Raw genomic sequence first — 6,628 nt, forward strand, 5'->3', positions numbered from 1 at the left:
GGGGCGCGGGCAGGAGCAGTAGCTACTCACAAAGTGGCGAAGCTGGTGGTTTTGGTGTCCTCACTGATGACTCTTCGTTCCTCCCTGACTCTTCTCTTTTCCCCCGCAGTGACAGCACGCCGAATTTCAGTGAGGTGCCCGGAGAGTAGCATCTCACAAACCAGGTGTTTACTCATCTTGATGCCAACACTTCTGCCGTACACATTTCTCAGCAAACTCAGCTTATAGAGGGTGTGAGGGGCCAAAGTCCCAAAGCAGCACAGGAGACACTAAGCCCTTTTCTGTGGAGCTGCCGCCTCTCCCAGCGATGCTCTGGGGGCAGAACAGTCTTTCAGTTCCCCCTTGGGGACGCGTGTGACAGCCGAGCAGGCGGCCGGGCGGCCAGGGTGAGCCCGTACCCTGATTTGCAGCCTGCGACATCCCACGGGAGTGGGAAGGTTCTTTGCCAGGCAGGTGTTGTGAGGCCGATCGTGCTTGAGATAGGAATGGTGGTACAGCACCCGATCCAGGTCTTGCCCGGCTATCAGGGGGCGAGGACCGCTGAAGGCTTTGGTGGGATTCCTTCCCCGGAGGGGTGACCATTCATAGCTCGTGAATTGCCAAATTCCTGCTCACTCCCCCCTGCGCCTCGGCGGCCCCAGCTGATCCTCCCCAAAGCTGATCTGTTTGACATGTATGTGTCAAACCAGCGAGTGGTTAAATACTCTCGTGTATTACATAACCGGGAAGAAAAGGACGCTGTAGTTGTTCGGCGTAGGTAGGGATCGGGTATCTTAACCACACACCTCCTGTTGCCTCATCTGAATTCTTGATCTTACTTACTGCCTGTTTGAGATGTGTTTGAATCTGGTCCTGGTGTGCCCTGGTGCCTTTCTCCCTGAATGGGAGAAGCCAAGCAGGTGTCTGACTGGTTTGGGGAAGTTCGGGTGACTGTAGTGAGTGTGGTTTCAAGCTGGCTCCAGGTGTTTCCTCATGGTTGTGAGAAAGTGACACAGACCAAAGCCATGCTCTGAAACCCAGCACATCTCTGAGCTTTTCTGGAGTGGTAACTTTGCAAGGAGAGCTCAGAACCTTATATTTGTGCTTTTTTTCCCACCTAGAAATAATCCTGGTGTGCTTAGGCAGCCTCTGAATGTTACATGGTTAAGTGAGTGAACTCTGGGGAGCTGGGATGGTTGTAGTTATGTAGTTATGTCATATTCACCCTTCAATTCTTGCTTATTGCTTTGAGGCATGTTTTTATAGCATTATAAATGGAGTCCTGGAGGATACCCAGATGAAATTAAACATGGATGTTGCCCTGCCTGCTTTGCACTGGCTTACTACACTTATCAGTGATGTTGTTAAACTGCAGCTTGACTAAGAGAACTGCATGAAAACAAATATTTTCCATATCTATTTTCTGGGAGCCTTACCTTGTGCTTTTATAGTGATGAATGAGTTGTTCATAATAACATCTAGTAATAATTACAGGGCAGGAAGCTGAGCTTTTATTGCTTCAAACATCAGCTATGTTGGTGTGTTCAAGAATAGCAGACTGCTATTAAAGAGGCAGAAGAATGCTTAATTTTTTTTTCATGGGATGCTAGTTTGAATTTTCAAGGCAGATCATCAAGAAGTATCTTTTTCTGTTCACCTTTTGATTGATCCAGAGCTTTATTCAAAGCTTTTGAGTGTTAGTAGCTTTTAGAGATGTTTACTCCTTGAAATGCACCCTTGTTGTATATACATATAGATATAAATCTTTGCTAAGGTGTGCAGGAAATTCCCTCAGTGACTAGAACTAATCCATCACAAGATAAAAAGAGAAAGATTTGAAAATTAAGCAGTCTTCTTCACTTAGAAAATGTGTACATATTCTTAAAGGTGTAAAGTAATAAACCATGAATCTTCAGTTTATTAACAGAGGCAGGCAAATGTACTTTAATCAGATGATAATGAAAAGTCAGTATTGCACATGCTAACTCCTGGCAGTGTAAAAAAACTGCACAGATTTAATCTGCTTTGATTTTACCACACAAATGTATCAATGGAATGAAAGGAAAAAGAGAAGCTCTGTGGCAGTTTTTGAAGAATCCGATCTCTTTTCTCCAAAGGAAGGAGACCAGAAAAAAGTTATCTCCTTTAGTCCAGGTTTTATTTACCTGAGTAACTTGGACATTAGAGTGATATGTGCTATAGAATTACACAAATGAGGGAGAGAAAGAAGAATTAATCACGTGAGGGAGCTTCATCAGCATACTTTGAGTGGATATTTGAAAAAGCAGTGCATTTTCTCCAAGTTATGTAATAAAGATTATGGAAAATGCTCATGGGACAAATAGATTTTATTTTCCTTACCTTGCAGATCCTTTCAATGTTGATTTTCAGTTGTTTGAGGATTGATTGTCAAGCCATGTGCCAGGTACAACTCTCTAAGTTGTCAGAGCTCAGTGGGACGAGTGTTGGCTGTTCTGTCCTACACAGGACACAGAATTTTGGCCAACAGGTGTGTCCAGGTTTGGGTGTCCCATCTCCCAGCAATCCCAGGTGCTGGATAGCAACACCTTTCACCACTGCTGGTGCTGCTAGGCCCTTCCAGCAGCCCATCATGAAGGGACATTAAAGTGTTACAGGAACCACCATTCTGTGGAAGAGGCCAAATGCCTTCATAAGATTTGCTCCAATATTGCAGCATTAAGAGCTTGAAAAACAATTACAATCGCAGAATGCTCTTATTTTGTCTTTTCCATTAATATATTAGTATGTTTTTTTCCTTCAGAAGGATATTTGCTTCAAAGAACATTGTGTTAAAAGTACAGACCTGTCTTAATAATGACTGCATCAAGAGTGAATCAACTGGTATTCTGGAAATGTGTGATCAAACTGAGTATGCTGCATATACTAAATGATCTGCTCAGGAAATTTTTGTCTTTAAAGGAAAGTGTTTTGATCTCCCTCAGATTTTAGAGGAGTTTTCATAAACACCAAAACCGGTGTAGCTGTACGCTCTGATTTCACATTTCAGACAAAAAAAGAAGACACAGATTTATTGAAAGAATAACAATGTGGAAGAAGCTGTGTTTCAAAACAGCAAATTAGGACATGTGAATACTACGCGCAGAAAGCTTCTGATTTTAGTTAAACTGCTTCTTCTCATGGGAATTGAGGGTTGTAAACAAGTGCAGCTCCCAACAAGTCCTTCACTGTGGCACTGAGAGACTTGATGAGAATAAGTTTCAGCTTTTCTTTCAAAACCTCTGGAAAGAGAATGGCTTTGTTTCAGTGAGCAGTTAGTCTCTTTCAAAAGTGAAGCAAAATGCCCCAAATCACGCTTTCTTCAGTGCTTCACTGAAGGCTGGCACTTGTTATCCAGCAAGTTCACAAATATTTTTTTTAATACTAGTGGAAACAAGTGATTAGAGGAATGTAAATATTAACATTATTATTATTGTCTGCATTGGGAGGAGGCCTGTATGTTTAGTTTCTTTCATAACTGTGCATTGAATACATGGAAATATTCTGATACTGTTATTAATAACTGTCTTAGAGTATTTAAGGTTGTAAATGTTACATGATTAGAGCTGAGATATTCTTTGTATCTTGCCTGCAATAATCTTCCTCCCACTTAGCAAAATTAAATGCAGTATTAAGTCCATGTCCCCACAGATTAACAGAATCCAATCATTTGAATTTTTTTCTGCCTACTGTAGCTCTGATTTTGTAGAGGACACAGTGATTTTGCGGTGTTTGGAACCTCTCTGTTTTACATACATGCTTTGGCACATGCCATCAACAGCTTTTGCTGTTCCTCTCAGCTAGTTTAATGTATGTTTAACCTAGCAACAGCATTAAAGGGCATTTTTAAATGAAGATGTAATTAATTAAAAGTTATTCACATTTTTTGGGCAACCCCCCTGCGCTGCTCAGCGTCCTGTGCCTGTTTAATGTTGTAAATGGCTGAGGAGTGGTGGGTTTTTGGTACCTTCAGAATTAGTATTGTCCATAAATCTTATTGCTTGCATGTGGGCAGGTAACTCCCTCTGATGTTCCAGTAAAAGGCGTGCCAGAGATCACCATGTTTTAGAAATTTTCAGGAGCAATTACATAATAATAGATGAGTTTTTCTTCTCAGCATCTGACAAGCAAAAAAAAAAAAGATGTGTTGTGGTTTTGTTTTCTCCAAACTTTATTTTTTAGTGGACTACCTTCAACAGAAGCAGTTAATTAAAAAAGATGGCTGTTAGTGCTCTGGGGGTTAATGTGTTTGTAAGATCTTCTCATGGCAGTCTCTAAATGGTTCTTGTGTGAAGACAACTTTGGGGTATCCTGCTCTTGTTCACTTTCCCAGGTTACCCCTGTCCCCATGCTGTCCCTCAGTCACTGCCATGGGACAATACAGTTTGTGGGCACATTCACCAAATACACTCAAACTTTTCTGGTTTATCTTTAAGGGGTAACAGAGAACGAGTCACTGGCACTGTGCAGCCAAGGGGTTGCCTCTTTGTGAAGAAATGAAAAGTGAATTTACAGTGTCCCCTGTGACCTAAGGCAACAGGTGGGAAATAAATACAAAAATTAATAAAACCCCAAACAAACAAACTAAAAAGAACCCAACCCAAACCAACAACAAAACAAAAAAGTAAAAAACCCCCTGTGATCTATCCAGGGACTGAATTTTGCTCTTTGACTAATGCTTTGTATTTGCTTAGTAGTGAGCACATTTTGTGAATATAGAGAAGAACAGGAAAATCTCACAGCCATATTTATTGCGGTTCTGGAAAAATTTAGGCATTTCCTCCTAACTCTTGAAAATGTTATGTTTCTTCTGTCATGTTACCAAATGGGTCGTTTGTAACTGTGGAAGCGTGAACCTACACAGTTGATAATCGAGTTACAGGTAGGTGTAGTTTATTTTTGACATGCCTTCCTCCTGAAAGGTTAGTTAAATCCACACAGACATAACCTGGAGAATATTGATGACATTTAATAGCTTATTATTAAACCTTTGGCAACCTTAATCCACATGAAATTACTTTGGTCAGGAACCCAAGCCTGATCCATTGTTTTCTGTTCTTCGCTGTTGGTCACCCTTGAGTGCAAAAGGCAACAAGAGACCCCACCTGAATGTGTGAGAGGGGAATTGCAGGGACATTGGGACTGAGGGTAATAAGACCAGATTTTGGTAAGACAGAGTTTTATTGAATAGAAGCCATGGAGTGAAGTCCTCAGCATTTCCCTGCAAGGTATTGTAAGATCCTGAAATACTACAATGTGCTCTAACAGAAGTGCATAATGTGTAATTAAGTTATTCGATGATAATTAGATCCCAAGGCAAATGACATTTGGCAAGGGCTTATTTGTGGAGTTGCTGGGAAATGCTTTTAGCTAACAGGTGAAATGTCAGTGACTGAGTGACTGGAAGCACAGGTTAGACCTTATTTGGAAATGCAAAATCCCAGAGCATAAAGACCAAAAATGTCAATCACTTACCATGTTAAAATAATGTGTTGCACAGTCCCAACCTTAAATGTCATGCCAGGGATGTGCAAGGTGACCAGAACCTCCCTTTGGCTCATGTTGGTGATGAGAACACTCAAAATAAATTTCAAATAAAGCACTGTAACACTTTAACATGACTTTCATTCTTCCACCTGTTTTATAGCCAGTGTTACTGCTCATTTCATTTCGTCTCCTTTATTGAGGGAGTTGCATTGACTCGGCTTAATCTGTTTAGTTCCTCAAATGTAAGAGGACATCTGTAGAAAGCAAATTCTGAGCACAAAATAGCAACTCAGTCCCTAATTTACTGAATAATTGTACTTCATTCATTTAATTTGCCTTGATTTAACTTTAAAAATTGATCTTTCTTATTTTTTCCATCATTTTTTAGCAGGCTGGTAACCAGTTGGACGTGGTTCAGTGCTGGGTCAGCCATTGGACTCAGTGATCCTGGAGTTGTTTTGTGGCCTAGGTGATCCTGTGATCCTGTCATTCCAACCATTCCATGGTTTATGGATTCCAGTGCGTGGGGTGGTGCTGAGGGTGGGTCCCTGCAGGACCCTGTGGCCTTGTGGCCCTCCAGCCACTCTGAGTGTGCCCCTGGGTCCAGAAGGAGCCCCTCAGAGTGGCAGATCCCCCTTGGAGCAGTGGATCCCCCTCAGAGTGGCAGATCCCCCTCAGAGCAGCAGATCCCCCTCAGAGTGGCAGATCCCCCTCAGAGCAGCAGATCCCCCTCAGAGCAGCAGATCCCCCTTGGAGCAGCAGATCCCCCTTGGACCGGCGGATCCTCCTCAGGGCGGCAGATCCCCCTCAGAGCAGTGGATCCCCCTCAGGCGGCAGATCCCCCTCAGAGCAGGGGATCCCCCTCAGGGTGGTGGATCCCTCCCAGAGCAGCGGATTCCCCTCAGAGCAGCGGATTCCCCTCAGAGCAGCGGATCCCCACAGAGGCTGTGGAGGGGGCCAGGCCCGAAGTGCCGATCCTGCAGCCCTTGTTTCCCTCCTGAGCAGATGTGGCTGCCAGGAAGCACACGGTGCTGAGCACCCCGAGGCTGCTCAAACCCCTTTCCCGCCCGAATGTCCCGGGTGCTCTCAGTTTGTGTTTTAAGTGGTGGTGAGCTGTTGGCACCCAGGTGCCGACCCGCGGAGG

At 43.3% G+C, this 6,628-nt stretch overlaps 1 long non-coding RNA gene across 1 annotated transcript in view; it reads right to left on the minus strand.

Annotated features, from left to right (window-relative positions):
* Positions 1-675, minus strand: part of LOC108447846 — an 8,001-nt gene extending 7,326 nt beyond the window's left edge. The window contains exon 1 of the long non-coding RNA XR_001863549.1: positions 31-675. This is a non-coding gene — a long non-coding RNA (uncharacterized LOC108447846). The remainder of the gene's footprint in view (positions 1-30) is intronic.
* Positions 676-6,628: the final 5,953 nt, after the last annotated feature.

Source organism: Corvus brachyrhynchos, unplaced genomic scaffold (assembly GCF_000691975.1).
Source record: "Corvus brachyrhynchos isolate BGI_N302 unplaced genomic scaffold, ASM69197v1 scaffold1097, whole genome shotgun sequence".
NCBI classification, from domain to species: Eukaryota; Metazoa; Chordata; class Aves; order Passeriformes; family Corvidae; genus Corvus; species Corvus brachyrhynchos.